The following is a 14,359-nucleotide window of genomic DNA, read 5'->3' as shown; positions in this document are numbered from 1 at the left end:
TATTTAGGTATTTGGAGGCGCAGGCGTCAGAATTCTTCAAATAGTCGTCCAGGGATTTATGTATATACGTATAAAGCAACCAGTGTTCAGTCGATCGGTCGTAATCGAGTTTATTTACTCGAATGAAGTGTATTTGAGGCTGTATTTGTTGTACACTTTGTAAGTCGAAGATCAATAAGAGATGAATCCGTTAACGGTAGCAACTAATTAAATAAATCTCATTAATGAATACTGCATAACGAACGGTTTATAGAGCCGCGTCGTTATGGGGAGAGGTTGAAATAGTCGATTGAGTTCTAGTTATATGAGAAAGTTATAAGTTAAAAGTCATGAGTTCTATAGGTAATAAGTTCGTTATATCTCGTAAAAAACATCTTTTCACTTGAGCAGGACAAAGATCTAATTCAACATATTGAAATCGTAAAATGCATTTCCTGCTGTATTTAAAGTTTGATTTTGATCTTGATATGAATTGACATATTTAGGGATATCAACCATCAGATGATACTCGAGAAGGAGAGAGATTGGACTAGATGGTGGGAGACAGGGTGAGCGGGGAATGTGGAGCGGGGGACAGAAGCATAGGGACGAGAGGAAGAAGTAGAGGGTGACAGGGTCAAGATGGAGGGAAAGGGAGAGAGAAGGGGAAATGTGGAAGAAAAAGTGGGGGTGATAGGGAGAGGGCGTGAGGAGAGAAAGGTAGAATCAGGGGGAGAGAGGGAGAGTCATAGAAAATGAGAAATGAATGCTGAAAAAATAAACTACTCCTTGATTAGTTTTATATACAGTTGGTAAACGAGCGCGCGTAGTTTACGGAAAGGGATCTGTATTTCTAATGAAGACGGACGACTAAATTCACTTTTCGTTGATTGTCACAGATACTCGCTATAGACGTTCAATTTCCTATTATATTTATTAATGGCATTCTTTCGTGACAAAAACTCATATATTACGCACCGGCTACAATAATTCGCCTCATTGCCTCGATCACTCGCTATGACGTAACGACAAAACGCACGCTTCGGTTGATCTCGACCGTACGGAGACACGCGCGTGGGGCGCCTCATTGGTCGTCGAGCTCTACGCGCGCCAGCCAAAATCCTAGTCTACAGTGTTGCGAACGAAAGTGAAATTTGATTCATTTCCAACAAGTTCAATCACTCTGAGTTGAATTTTCTTAACTCAGATCTGTGGAACCGGATTCAGGATTTTCGGCAGAGGGTCCAAAAGGGCCATCCTCATTGGAGACAAAAAAAGACAACTTTATCTTCTGATTGCCGCCCATTTCACCAATTTTTCCAAAAACAAACCTTGAGAAGAAGAGGCTTTGTTCCTAAAGTGTGAAAGTTCTTTTCTGAATTGAAGTTACGGGCGAATATTTGCTAAAAAGGGCTCGGGAATGTCTGAATATAGAAGTAAAGTAAGAGTTACTCAGTTAATGGCCGTCTTGTGAAGATCACGGCGTTAATGACGGGATAAAAAAACGCTGTAAAGATCGAATCCGATATTATATTTTATATCGTACACTTCGAGCGATAGATGATTTTGTTACTATCTGTAAATCGAGCGTGGATGCCATTATCGTGTCCGATCTCTCGATTCGAAATCTCTCGTTGATCTTCACTCGAGGATTATGTTATTTTGCGAAGAAAATCCACACCAGACAGCTTTGCCGTGTTATACGCGGCTGTTGATCCCCGGTGTAAAAACAACGACCGATCAACCGTGTATAATATATACTCGAACACTTGAAACAAGTTTTAAACGTTTTATCCTTATCATATAGTAAGTACCCCGTCGATACAATCTCTTTCGAAACGGCCGCTTTAGGATAATTCATTTGGAAACAACGAATTGTATGGTCTGTTGATGATCTTGTTGCAGCTCAAAGATGAGTTAGAGCCTCTTGTAATTTCAAAGCACTTTCTAACGATTGTTAATGCATTTTGAATCCGAACGTGCAGTCGCGAAGTTCGGTTCTTAACTTTTCGAAAAATTCAGGCACAGAATTCAAAATACGATTACATGTTTAACGAGCCTTATGCTAGCGGGTATAGACAACCATCAGCCGTGGCATCGTCCTAATAAAATCATCATAGAATCAAGACGCAAAATGTGACTGCATTTTTAACGAGTTAGTCACCGGGGGTGGGGTATAATTTGAGAATGAATTGCTTTGAAGTTGGCTCTGTGTCTGTATTCGAATTCGTTATTCCGTCTCTAATGGAATGAGTTTATGAACTGGTTGGTGCGCGTGGTCGCGTTTGGTAATAAATCTGCGAGGTTCGCTTTATTGCGGTAAGTCACACGATTGTGTATAATGAAATAAGTGTTGTGTAATGTATCGACGTGTCGTAACTCGTCGTATCATCGTTTACAGCGAATTGTTTACGCCGCATTTTTACAGTTAACGCTCGCTTTTCCGGCAGACGAAAACGGAAGATCGGTCCGAGGAGAAAACAGCAACTACGACGGGCACTGAAGTTAAAAAACCTCAGCATTTAAAAATAAAATAAACAATAAATAAACAATTAAAATAAACAATAAATGAGTATCAGTTCATAAGTGATATCCGCCTAGAATATAGTGTCTAGTGAAGTTTATACGGCGAAACTGTATCCGTCGTTTTTTCTATTTTCAATTCTTGTAAATAAATTTCGTTTTTAATTTTCTAAATTTTTATGGTGATGTAAAAACCGCAATTAAAAGAATCAAAATGGGAATAAAAGTTTAAGACCAACCATATAGAAATTAAAAAGATCTAAAATGTATTTCGTTACTCAAGAGTTATAGATAAAAGAAATCTCGTTTCGAACTCTCGGATACGCCAGTTAAATCTAATCTCCACGTCAGGGTGTACGGGTGTTTATACTACTTATATGAGATTAGTTTGATGTTTATATTATATCCTTTATCGTCAACAATATCAAGCATGTGTCATTTTGCAAGGTGTCGATAAACTTTCAAGATAGTTTCCTTGTTTCATTCAGTCAATCCGCCAGGTGGTAGTGTTGGTTAAAACCGGTTATAGTCTTTTCCGTCAATGATCCAATGCAAAGTTTTCGATGTATACAGGAAGGGTTGAAAATCTACCCTAAATACTTGAATTCGATGACGGGAATGTGTTCGGGTATAGGTTAAGCTATAATGTTTTTAACCTGTTACCTATCGAGGTAAATTGTCACCCACGGATCGACCAGCGAGATGGCGCTGTCGCAAGTATAATACACCGAGCAATAATCACAGTACGGGCGATTATTGGGACTTAGTTACGTTTGTTGACGCATTGTCAGCGGCTGTCAAACGAACTAATCAAACTGACGTCAGTTATTGATAGACCTATTACACTATTAACCAATATCAACCCTTTGGATAAATAAAACTCGATTGCGACGGAAAATGGAGGCTTTTTCTTCCGACGCGGTTGGACTTCCTTCGTTCATATTGGTTTATAACTCCGAGACACTTTGTGTGGCGAAATAATAAAGATCGCGACGGTTCCGCCTTGGCGTGACTGCATCGTTTCTTTTATCGCCGGGCTCAAACGGGGAATAATGAGAAACAGGAAGCGCTTGACACACGTCGTATAGAAGCACTTATTCAACTCAACCGACCAGAAACACCGGTTACAATGACGTCACAACCTGTGGTCAACTACGGAGCATCGCCGAGCGCTGATGATTATTCGTTATTATAGAATGTACCACAATAAGAATGGAATATCGAGTCCGAAATGTTTCCTTTAGCTTATAGTTCATTTCGATGCTTAGACAATATCCTTCTGCAGAGAAACACTAAATGGCTATTCCTTAAGGTGACTTATAGGATATAATCGAAACGTTGAAGTATAAACTACTAGTTCAAGGAATCATTTCGGACTCAATAATCTATCGTGGCAGCACGAACTCGAGAGTATTTTATCAATAGTTAGAACGAGCTAAACATTCAAATTATCACTAAACCACTAAACAACACACAAAACACCCCTCAATGATCATATAATCAGAAGATCGCTAGAAATTCGACGACGGCAAAATAAAGTACTGTTTACGACTACACGATTTTACAGTTCGACCTAACACCGCGCATAAAACGAGGCGATCTGGCGTTTAAATTCATTAACAGCCGTTTGGAATAAAAACGGTTGCGTGAATAAATAGCGACGGTTAAAACGAATGACGGCGCGGCGTTTAAAAAGATTCTCCCGAGTTCGCCGGCGTAGAGAGATACGAGCTTCCGTATCGAATGACATCGTTTTAGTTTTTAAGTCTATAAAACAATTATCCCAGTCGATGATATAGGCACAACTCAGGACCCGGTTCCACTAATACTAGTGTTTACTCAAAGTCAGATCTTAACTCCAAACTGTGGAACTGGATCATGCACGATACCCGACGACTCCCTGCACGCAGGCGGCCACGCGTACAATCTATAATTCATTACGAAATCTTATGGTTCAGAAAGGTTAATCTGAGTTTATAAAATTACCCCTACGTGACGATCTTATAGGTGCGTAATGTCCCTGAATTCCCAATGCGTAATTTTGGACTGGTCAAGCGCTGACAGTAAACTAAAAGGTCACAGTTCACTAATGTGAGTAAACAATACGTGATGTCCGTTCATGTCCCTATACTGAGAAACTAGTTTATTTTTTATATCAAAAACCACGATAACTCTCTAATTCTCTACTGTCGAACCTATATTGATCCTTGTAAATCTTGTATTTGCATGTTAATACTTGTTTAGTTCTGTGGGCTTATAATATGCCCTTCTCCACATTCTTTATTTCATATCTTATCTCATACGCACTTTATGAGGTTGAAGAAAATCAGCAATGTATATATACACATTATTTTCAAGGATGAATTTTGTTTTAGTTGTGGTTTTATTATGAATTTACTACCTAGAGTTCATTGATATCGAAGTGAGCCAACAGCAAGAGGAATCACTGAAAGGTTTCAGGCAGATAAAACAATCTTATATGGAACACTTAGTATATATAAATATCAGAAACCTCACTCGAGAAAACTGATGAATCATAGGCCTTGTAATACCGCGACACACGGGCTACCGATATATCTCATATCAAATTATACCTTACAGATCACATCGGCAATTAATACCTGGTAACTTTATGAAGAAAGTTACATGAAAGATGCCAAGGATTGCCTGAAGTTTATACGACATTATCAGATAGTTTCAGATTCCGTTCTGTCAATCGTCTGTGGTAGTGTATCTATCATGTTCTGGATCCGCTTTCAAAGTGGCCTGTTAGAAATTGAATCTCGAGTTTAAAATAGTATATTTTGAATGCTTTAACCCTTTAATCGTGCGTATCTAACCCGGAACTGCGCAACTGGCGCTACCGAATCAAGCGCCCAATGACCCAAGTCGAAAAGGAAATCACCGAAAATACGTTTTTAGATTGATTAACGAACAGAAAATGTTTTGTCAAGAAATTATCGAAAAAGTTCATTTAAATATTTCAATCTTAAGTCGCGTGTTAACATTTAACTGCGCAAATGGCCTCCGAATCTAAAGCGAAGAGAAAATCGACCTAAACATATACCGGAAGATTGAACAACGAACACAAATGTTTTGTCAAGAAATTGTACTGAAATATAAACGCGTAGTATACGCGACAAAATCTCCCGCCGATATATTCCAGAGACGGGTTCAATTTTCCAATTAATTCATAAACAGCTCATTAGTCGATCTAAAGGTCGTGTTACCGACGGTCACGATCATGCAATACGGATATAATAATTCCCTTTCGCGTGTGGTTTCTGAGCGTCTTCAGGGCGGAAAAGATGCCGAAATATCAATAATGAATACATTATAGTCTACCGAGTGTGTGTGCTTATATACTATACGACATTCTACATATCATAAAATACCTTCGTTACAGATCAGATTGAGTAAGAACCATAGATTGAGAAGCTAATCAGTTAAATCAATTAGTATATAACCCTACAGCTAGAAGATATATAGTAATTCTCCAAACACTGGATACTATCATATTTAGTGATATTATGCGCGAATGCGCAGCTATGCGGAAGTGATAAAATCCCCTCAGGGATGTCTACTTGAAGAAGTCATTTTCACTTACAAAACATTCGGAGAATTTCGTCTGAATTCGGTTGGTTATTTTGGTAAGGCTAAAACTTTTTAAGTATTTTCCCGACATCTTTAGATTTTTGTTCGTAGAAACATATTGATTTTTTTGAAAATTTGCATCCGCAAATTGTGGATATGACTCTAAGGTCGGAGTTTTTTCATTTTCATTAAGCTTAAACAAAAATCCTATCAAATACATGCCAAGAACCAAAGGAACCGAGCTAACAATCTATTTCTACAACAGAATATGAAACCTAGGGTGTAGCATTTTTCGTGGAAGGGTTTATAAGTGCAGTGATGTTATTGGGGCTTTTTTAAAGCAGCCATCTTTAGATAGACTAGAGGTAATTTGATGATGTCATGTGGGGATCTATGGAAGCAGCCAAGTTTCCTGAAAGGGTAAATTCAAAAATGTCATTTATGAGGTTAAAGGAGCCAGGCCAACTTTCCTTAAAGATACCAAGTTTCCTATATAGCTAATGTTTCTTATTCATTCGACGTTTCGACTATAACATCAATAGTCATCTTCAGGAATGCTGAATAGCTATTGAGGAATTTTTCGGACTTCATCTTTCGTTTTATCAGTGTGGGATTCTCTACTTATCGTTATAACACGGAATGAGTGTTTCTTCAATGGGGACCATTAGATCATTCGATGATGTCATATAGGGGTCTATGGCTGTGTTTTCTTAGGAATAAATATGAACAGATAATATATGTCATTACGGAGGCAACCATCTTTTCGGAAGGTAATTCGATGATGTCATATGGAACCCATGACGCTTCGCTTTCTGCGTCTAACAATAAACACTAGACACTTCGTCATAAATGGTAAAACATACACGACTCGAGAGAAGAGACTTTATCAATCATAAAAACCGTGTAACGCTGAACACGTTATTTACGATACACCGAGTATAAGAGATTATCGTTCAATGTTCATCAATTGTCGTAGGATTTGTTTCGTGTCACTGAAAAGCGTATAAAATCCTACACGTCCCGGCATCGTTAAGTCCTATACGATCAAAAGCAACATGCTTTATTTGGTCACGAGTTTTAGGGTTGCAGATAAGTTTGATAACGGGTCGAGTGAATTGTTTGTCGTTACAGCCATCTATAGACGGCATCGGTCAGTTTTCAGAGCCACGTAGTTTCCGTGTATTCGGTTCAATTGAAGAAAAAACAAACAATAACAAAGTAAAACACAGAGCGTAGTGACGTTTAGATTCCGTTGGCCATTTCCAAAGCTGAAGTGGTTCATAGAATTCAGTCTCAACGTCACTACTCTCTTAGTTTTTGAAAATGGCTCAGAGAATTGAGTCTGAACGTCACTACTCTCTAAGTTTTGAAAATGGCTCATAGAATTCAGTCTAAACGTCACTACTCTCTTAGTTTCTGAAAATGGCTGGTAGAACTCAGTCTAAATGTCACTACTCTCTTAGTTTTTCTTCGTTAATGTGGGCTATGCAACCTTTGATAGTCCTACTGGTCAGGTTAGTCCCTGTAGGCACCGCTACGGCAGGATGTAATTTTGTAGTCACCCTTTTCCGATTGAGACATAGCAAATTATTACGAAAACTATTTGACCTTTCAAAAACCTATTTGCACTTGCAACGTGAACTTGTCTAGAGACCGTATTTTGTGTTTAGTATAGGGATAGGTAGGATTAAATAGTCTTCTTCTATAATCTAGTATTTTAAGTACTGTGACCTAAAATCTCATTTCCAAACTCAAAAATTTCACAATTTTTCAAAGTGCTCACAAAATTCTTTGACCATTACATCTAGACCATTGCATGCTAGAATGGCGGTATTAGGCGTAAATAAGGCAATAAGCATGGTTTAGGACTTGATAATTCAAATCGAAATTCCAAAGTTCCGAATTTTTAGGCCATTTGAGTTCCAAGGTACAGCCAGCTGGACAATTTTTGGGGGAAAATGTTGGCAACCCAAAAATAGGCGTAATTCTCAAATAAGGTAATCGGACCAAAATTTGGCTCTGGGTTTGTAGAGGATGTATTCATATACATCAAAATACACTGGTATTATTATTGCGATACTGATTCAGGAATTCATCCGCATGTGAATAGGCTAGACCTTAATACTTGAATTGCGTGAATGGATTAATGTGAAATAAATGGTTTCTATAATGGAGATGGTCGTGTCCCCGAACACACACAACATATATGTATATATATACATATAGAAGATACATGTTGTATGCATCCTCTGTTTATGTTTATACGCGAAATGAAGTAAAATTGATCCTCTGAGTTTCAATACTAAGTCTCCTCCTCATATGGCTTTCAAGGATATCATTTTGCTGTACTTGATTTTTAATTAAAACGTGTTTTGAAGATCGCGGACGCAAACTGCGTGAGGCGGTTATTGAACGGGATGAAACGTGTTTTATAGATAGTCATCAGGGCTTTCTATTTCAGAGGAAATCGTCAGCTCAACAATAAAAGCTACACGAATCGCTCGATCGAGATTGAAATGTGAAATTGAGAAAAAAAGCTTTAGAATAATTATTCGTTGTTTGGAAGACACCCCAGTTATTCCATCCACTTCGGCTGGGATTCGAACCTGATCGCATCGCGAGACTCCTACTCATGGACCCCAAGTCCGAATAGGCCCCGTGCGCGATGTAGTTGCACAGCCAAGGCGAACTTGGTTTTCGTACTTAACTAATAACCGAACGCACCGAACGCACGTATTTCACAGTGTCGGCCATCTTTGAATTAGACTCGAACTACAGCGACCGTGCTCAATAACTATTACTGACATTCGACTAGTCGACTAACTCCGATAACCGAAGTTCGCCATGGATGTTAGCGCCAACGGGTGTACAGGCAAATTCATGGATGGAAATGAACTGGATATTCCAGGCTAAAATGTAACGTGATTTCTGATTGGCTGATATCGAAATCAAGGCAATGCCCTCTATAATGTGGAACCGGTATATAGTCGTGGCATTCTCGCGATGTCATCAGGTTCGAATCCCAATTTACCAAATAGGAAATTTTTCTTGGCTTGTATTTTATCCAGTTTTTCATACTTCTTATGGTAGATAAACCATCAGTGCGGCTTGTATATTTATGCAGCCGTTGAAGCATCGTTTGTTTTAATTAAAAAGCGAAGCCGAAAGCAGCTCATAGTTTCATAGTTTATATTGCACACGAGAATCGATGACAACATGAAGATACACCAAGGACTGTTACCCCGGGGATATATTTTGTAAATAAAAACATCTGCGGCTTATCTCGAGTTTGTGAAATCCATTGAATACTTTATTTATTATGGCATATCTAAGATAATTTATAAAAAAGAGGCTAATTGCGGTACTCATAAACGCGCGGGTTGGAAAGCTTTCGGGAAGTTGGGCATTTCTGGGAAAACGAGAATTCTACTTGTTAGATCATGGTCGTGGTCGCCACGGGCTTGAGAAGCACCTGAGCCCACGCACTGCAGGAATACCGAATAATGCTAAACACTAGAAAAACCAGTCAGGAATGAAATGTATCTGAAATGAAATATTGTCAAGTGTTCGGCGGCCTTCAACAGGACATGGTGCACTGAATTGATTTATACACACACTTTTAAGGTTCAGAAAAACCTCTTAAAATTATTTTCATTTTTTCGACTTTTTGTAAAGCTTGGGTGCTTTTTAAAATCAAGATAAAACGTTATTGATAATTCACGTGTTCCGACTAACGGGCATTCGGTTTCGTTTAGTTCGACTATAGTCGGCTAACTCCAAAAACCGAAGTTGGCCCAGGAAGTTGTGTATCAAGTCAATGAAGGGGACGGATCGAATGCTGAAGAGATGTCTACTGCTGCCGATGCTGCTGTACTTTGAAGTTTTCTATTTGAACTGTTTGGTCAACTAGTAACGCGGAATGTAATATCGACTTGTCGCGCGAACCCGGAAACCCACTTCTCTTCGTTGTGCGGTTGTAGTAAACCTGTTTCTACCCTCGGCAACTGTTGAAACTAGAACTTTGTGCAGTTATTAACTGACTTAAACACTTTCTCGCGTGAAGGTTTAGATGCCGCGTGGAGGTAGCTTTTACTTTGCAAATGCTAAAATTCCCACTTGTCATTATTAGGACATAACAGAAGGCGTCCAAGGTTCTTCCAACATAATGTAACTTAACCTGCGACGAGACATAGTATGTAAGGTGCAGTCAAGACTTGTCAAGTCAAGACATTTTCGTTAATATTTGAATGAACTAGTAGGTTTAAAATCCACTATATACAAAGTATAAACTAAGACTGCAAGTCATCAAAAAAATAAAATCATAAGACACAACGTTTCGAACTCTCGCTGACCACCGTCAGGTGTGCCAGTCTTTTGAACTTTGTATGGGTTTTTAAAGTTATCATTTATTCCCCACGAGTGTACGGACTATTCTATTTCAATCAACTCTTTTTATTTTCTATATCGGCGATATATTTGGAAACGTACTGAGATGTAAAACGCTGCTTATTTGGGGTGCAAAAGGCTGGTTCTGACCCCAGATCGACCATTGATGAGGCTGTAGATACTGTCGGCAAAGTCACCTGGTTATTATAGCTACAGTAGCCACACGGTAAATACAGGGAAGTGTCTCCAGGCTGAAATTACTCTGTCTGAACACAGCGGTTAATGATTGATTGATTGGTAGAATCACAATCGTATCTACCGTCAACATCATATTGCACATCTATTTTATTGAAAATAGACCCAGTTCTCAAATACAGGTAAATCTACCTGAATACGGTAAACGTCGTCTTACTAGGATAGGTTCAACTCGGGACTTTTGACCGATTCGGACAAGAACGAAATGATTTTTTCTGACCTCCTAACGTATTTTCATATATTGACCTCTGACTTCGTTTACCTCGGACTTAATATACGTTTTGTCCGAGGCGTGGGTTTTCATCGAAGCAAGGACGTGTGGAGCCTATACTATGATCCGTCATCAATTTGAGTTAATGAATCGCAGAGATTGTGACAGACGTTTGCAAGGTTGGTTTACCGTCAGTAAATCTAACACGACGACAATAAGTAATCTATATGTCGTCATCAATTTTATTCCACGGTGTTGCAGGTTATCTTCAGTTCGAACGATGATGCTGCTGCTGCTGTTGCTGCTGCTGCTGCTGCTGTTGGTGAATGCGCGTAGATTTTCTACACACGTGAACTTTTTCTGCCAAATTTCGAAACATTTCATAATCTTGTGTGAGGTTTTTAACATTTTGAGATTTCCAGGTGAATTTAAATTACGTATCATTGACGAAGTGTTTGATGCAAATTCAGATTGTATCTAATTGAATTTTTTTAGAGTGATATTTTCTTTTAGTTTCTAAGTTATCTAAGTTTAGGTTCTAAGTTGATATAATAAGTGAACAAATAGCATTGGTTAATCGGGGTTCGAACCTACAATCAAGTCAAGCGCCATCTCAATCGAGCCAGGAAGACAGAGTATCTGCAATCGAAAGATGGGATAAAAAGCAGTCACTAGAATAAAGCGGATTCGGATGATTTGTATCCATACGACAGAACATATACACGCGCACGCACCCGCGTATCGATTGCCTTTCGAACGGCTGACATGTCGCGGTAAACTTTCAAAGATGAAAATAAATCCCCTTCCAACCGAGAAACATTGATTGGAAAGCCTTTCTAAACCAAATTCAATAATCTCAAAGAATTAGCCATGGAAGAAACGTGGCAAGCGTTCGACTTAACTTTAATCTGCGGTGACTACTCAATTTAGAGTTCAAATCAGAATTCTTATCTCACTATCTCTTTCTGGATAACATTTACGGACAAGAGAGAAGAGAGAGGAGAAGAGGGAAAGAGAAGGAGAGGGAAAGAAGATGAGGGAGGTAGAGGGTGTCACCCGACGTTCGGTTGAGTGATAACTTCTTTTTCAAATTCATGCGTCATAGACGACTTCAGTTTCTCACTCCGGTAATAAACTCTATTCACTGATCATTGGCTCATTAGTCGAACTGTGCAATAACTTAAAACGTTCGTATTTTATACAAAAACTTATGATATGATATGATATGATATGATATGATATGATATGATATGATATGATATGATATGATATGATATGATATGATATGATATGATATGATATGAATTATTTTCAAGTGCAATTTGTACAGAATTAATGATTAACCAAATGCATTAAAATGTGATATCATATGAAGGCTTTGAAGCAACTTGTCATATATATCTTGCACAATAAGTCATCGTTGAAAATGGCGTTGAGCGACTGGCCCGAGAAGAGTATTATGACCGAAACGTTAGAAACAATTGGTTCATTTCTATTTCTAAATCAACTCAAGACTGCTTGTCGTCTACGATCCATATCAGATTACTGAATCCCACAGTTTTCTGCTTAAACACCTAGTTTACGTAAACACTACCAACAAAAAGAAGCCATCATTTAAAATCTATCATTGAAAATAATTTACGTTCTGCCTTTAGCCACGATAACATCTATAGCTACAGTTCTAGATTCATCGTTCAAAAGAACTGGTTCTCCTCCGCTCTGAAATCCATTAGTTTCGGCAATAAAGAAACTAAAGGGTCTTTGATCTATTCGCGTATCGATAAAACATCGCTTTTCACGGATCATTTTCGACCCTGATATATCGTCGTTTATTGTACGACTCGATAGGTCTATAATTCAAAGATTATTAAAAGAGCGCGATCTCGGAAATTGATCGCTGAAAATCAAGCGTTTTCTACGGACCTGTTTCCGCGCTATTTAAAGCGGCAAAAAGCGACTAGCTTAATGCGTTCTTATGGAGCTAAGACACGGTTATATTGTACTATTCGATTTATTGCAGTTTCGGTGATTTTTCATTGATATTTTTGTTGAAATAATCAGCTCCGCTGCGACTGCGCGTTCGTCGTCACCAAAACGAGCAAAATATGTAAATACCAGGTGAATATCGTGGAATCAGAATTCTGACGTAAATCGGTCCTAATCATTTACGTTCCAATTTATGCAAATAAGCTAATTGAATTTACATAAAATTTAAGATAACACCGTTGGCCGATTGCCTCGGATTATTGTGTGCCTCGGACTCGCGTACCCCGGACGAAATATCTGAAATTTCCCAACTCTTATTCATGAAATGACAACCCATCATCTCTGCGATCACCCTGCAAATCGCTTTCTTCGGGGACTTTCGGTCCCATCAGGTCTGAGGCAAGAGGAGTCTACTACACAGACTAGTACTGAGACTTTTGACAGGCGAAAAGGTGATCAACTTTTGATCGATTGGACCTTGAAGATATTTGGATATCACCAGGGTCCGCTCTCACAATGTTCATGTTGAAAGTTGATAAGTTGAGAGCGCTTTACATTTTCGGTATTATTACCCCGGCAAATTTTATACCCTAACATGTATCAGTCATCTTTCCCTGGGGAGAAGCCACCTTTTCATTCCCCTTAACGTTGATTCACTTTTACTGCACCGGATAAAGCGAGCAGCCAGCAACACGCATATATACACATCGCTAGTCGTCGGAAGCCGAATATTGGTAGAAAATATCGACGTTTTCAATCGGAAGTCAGCCATTGCCCGCAAGTACCGGCGGAAGTACGGCGAACAATTCTCCCTCAAGTGACGTCTTTGTAGTTGATAGTTGAGATATATGTATCTTAATAGGTGAACGCGTAGTGTCAGTCATTGTATACACGAGCTCCTTAATAACAGTCCCCGGAGTTAGAGAAAGACGACGAATTAGACGACGTATCGATACCGAGGAGAACGACCACTGGCATGCGAGTCGTCTAGTTGTCTCGTTCGTACAGAACAAAACCGATTAAGTGGAAACGCAGTTTTTAGACTCAATTCTATGAGCAATTTTCAGAAACTAAGAGAGTAGTGACGTTTAGACTCAATTCTCTGAGCCATTTTCAAAAACTAAGAGAATAGTGACGTTTAGATTCAATTCTATGAGCCATTTTCAAAAACTAAGAGAGTAGTGACGTTTAGATTCAATGCTAAGAGACATTTTCAAAACTAAGAGAGTAGTGACGTTTAGATTCAATGCTAAGAGACATTTTCAAAACTAAGAGAGTAGTGACGTTTAGACTCAATTCTATGAGACATTTTCAAAATTAAGATGGTATATGGCGCTTCGACGCAATTTAATCTATATTTTCATTCGGTTTAGAAAATGGTTAATAGAATTCAGTTTTAACGTTACTATTCTCTTAGATTTTCTA

The 14,359-nt window shown here is 38.7% G+C and overlaps 1 protein-coding gene across 2 annotated transcripts in view; it reads right to left on the bottom strand.

The window, feature by feature from the left end:
* The window catches only part of LOC141912583 (uncharacterized), a 33,400-nt gene that overhangs the window by 2,561 nt on the left and 16,480 nt on the right, over window positions 1–14,359 (bottom strand). Inside the window, exon 1 of one of the 2 annotated variants that reach the window (XM_074803873.1) lies at window positions 8,902–8,974. The exons of the other annotated variant lie outside the window; for it this stretch is intronic. The gene's annotated coding sequence lies outside the window, so the exon portion shown is untranslated. Of the gene's footprint in view, window positions 1–8,901; window positions 8,975–14,359 lie in introns of those variants that run through there. 2 annotated transcript variants of the gene reach the window in all.

Source organism: Tubulanus polymorphus, chromosome 11, assembly GCF_964204645.1.
Source record: "Tubulanus polymorphus chromosome 11, tnTubPoly1.2, whole genome shotgun sequence".
Classification (NCBI taxonomy): Eukaryota; Metazoa; Nemertea; class Palaeonemertea; order Tubulaniformes; family Tubulanidae; genus Tubulanus; species Tubulanus polymorphus.
This window is presented reverse-complemented; position numbering and strand designations above follow the sequence as displayed.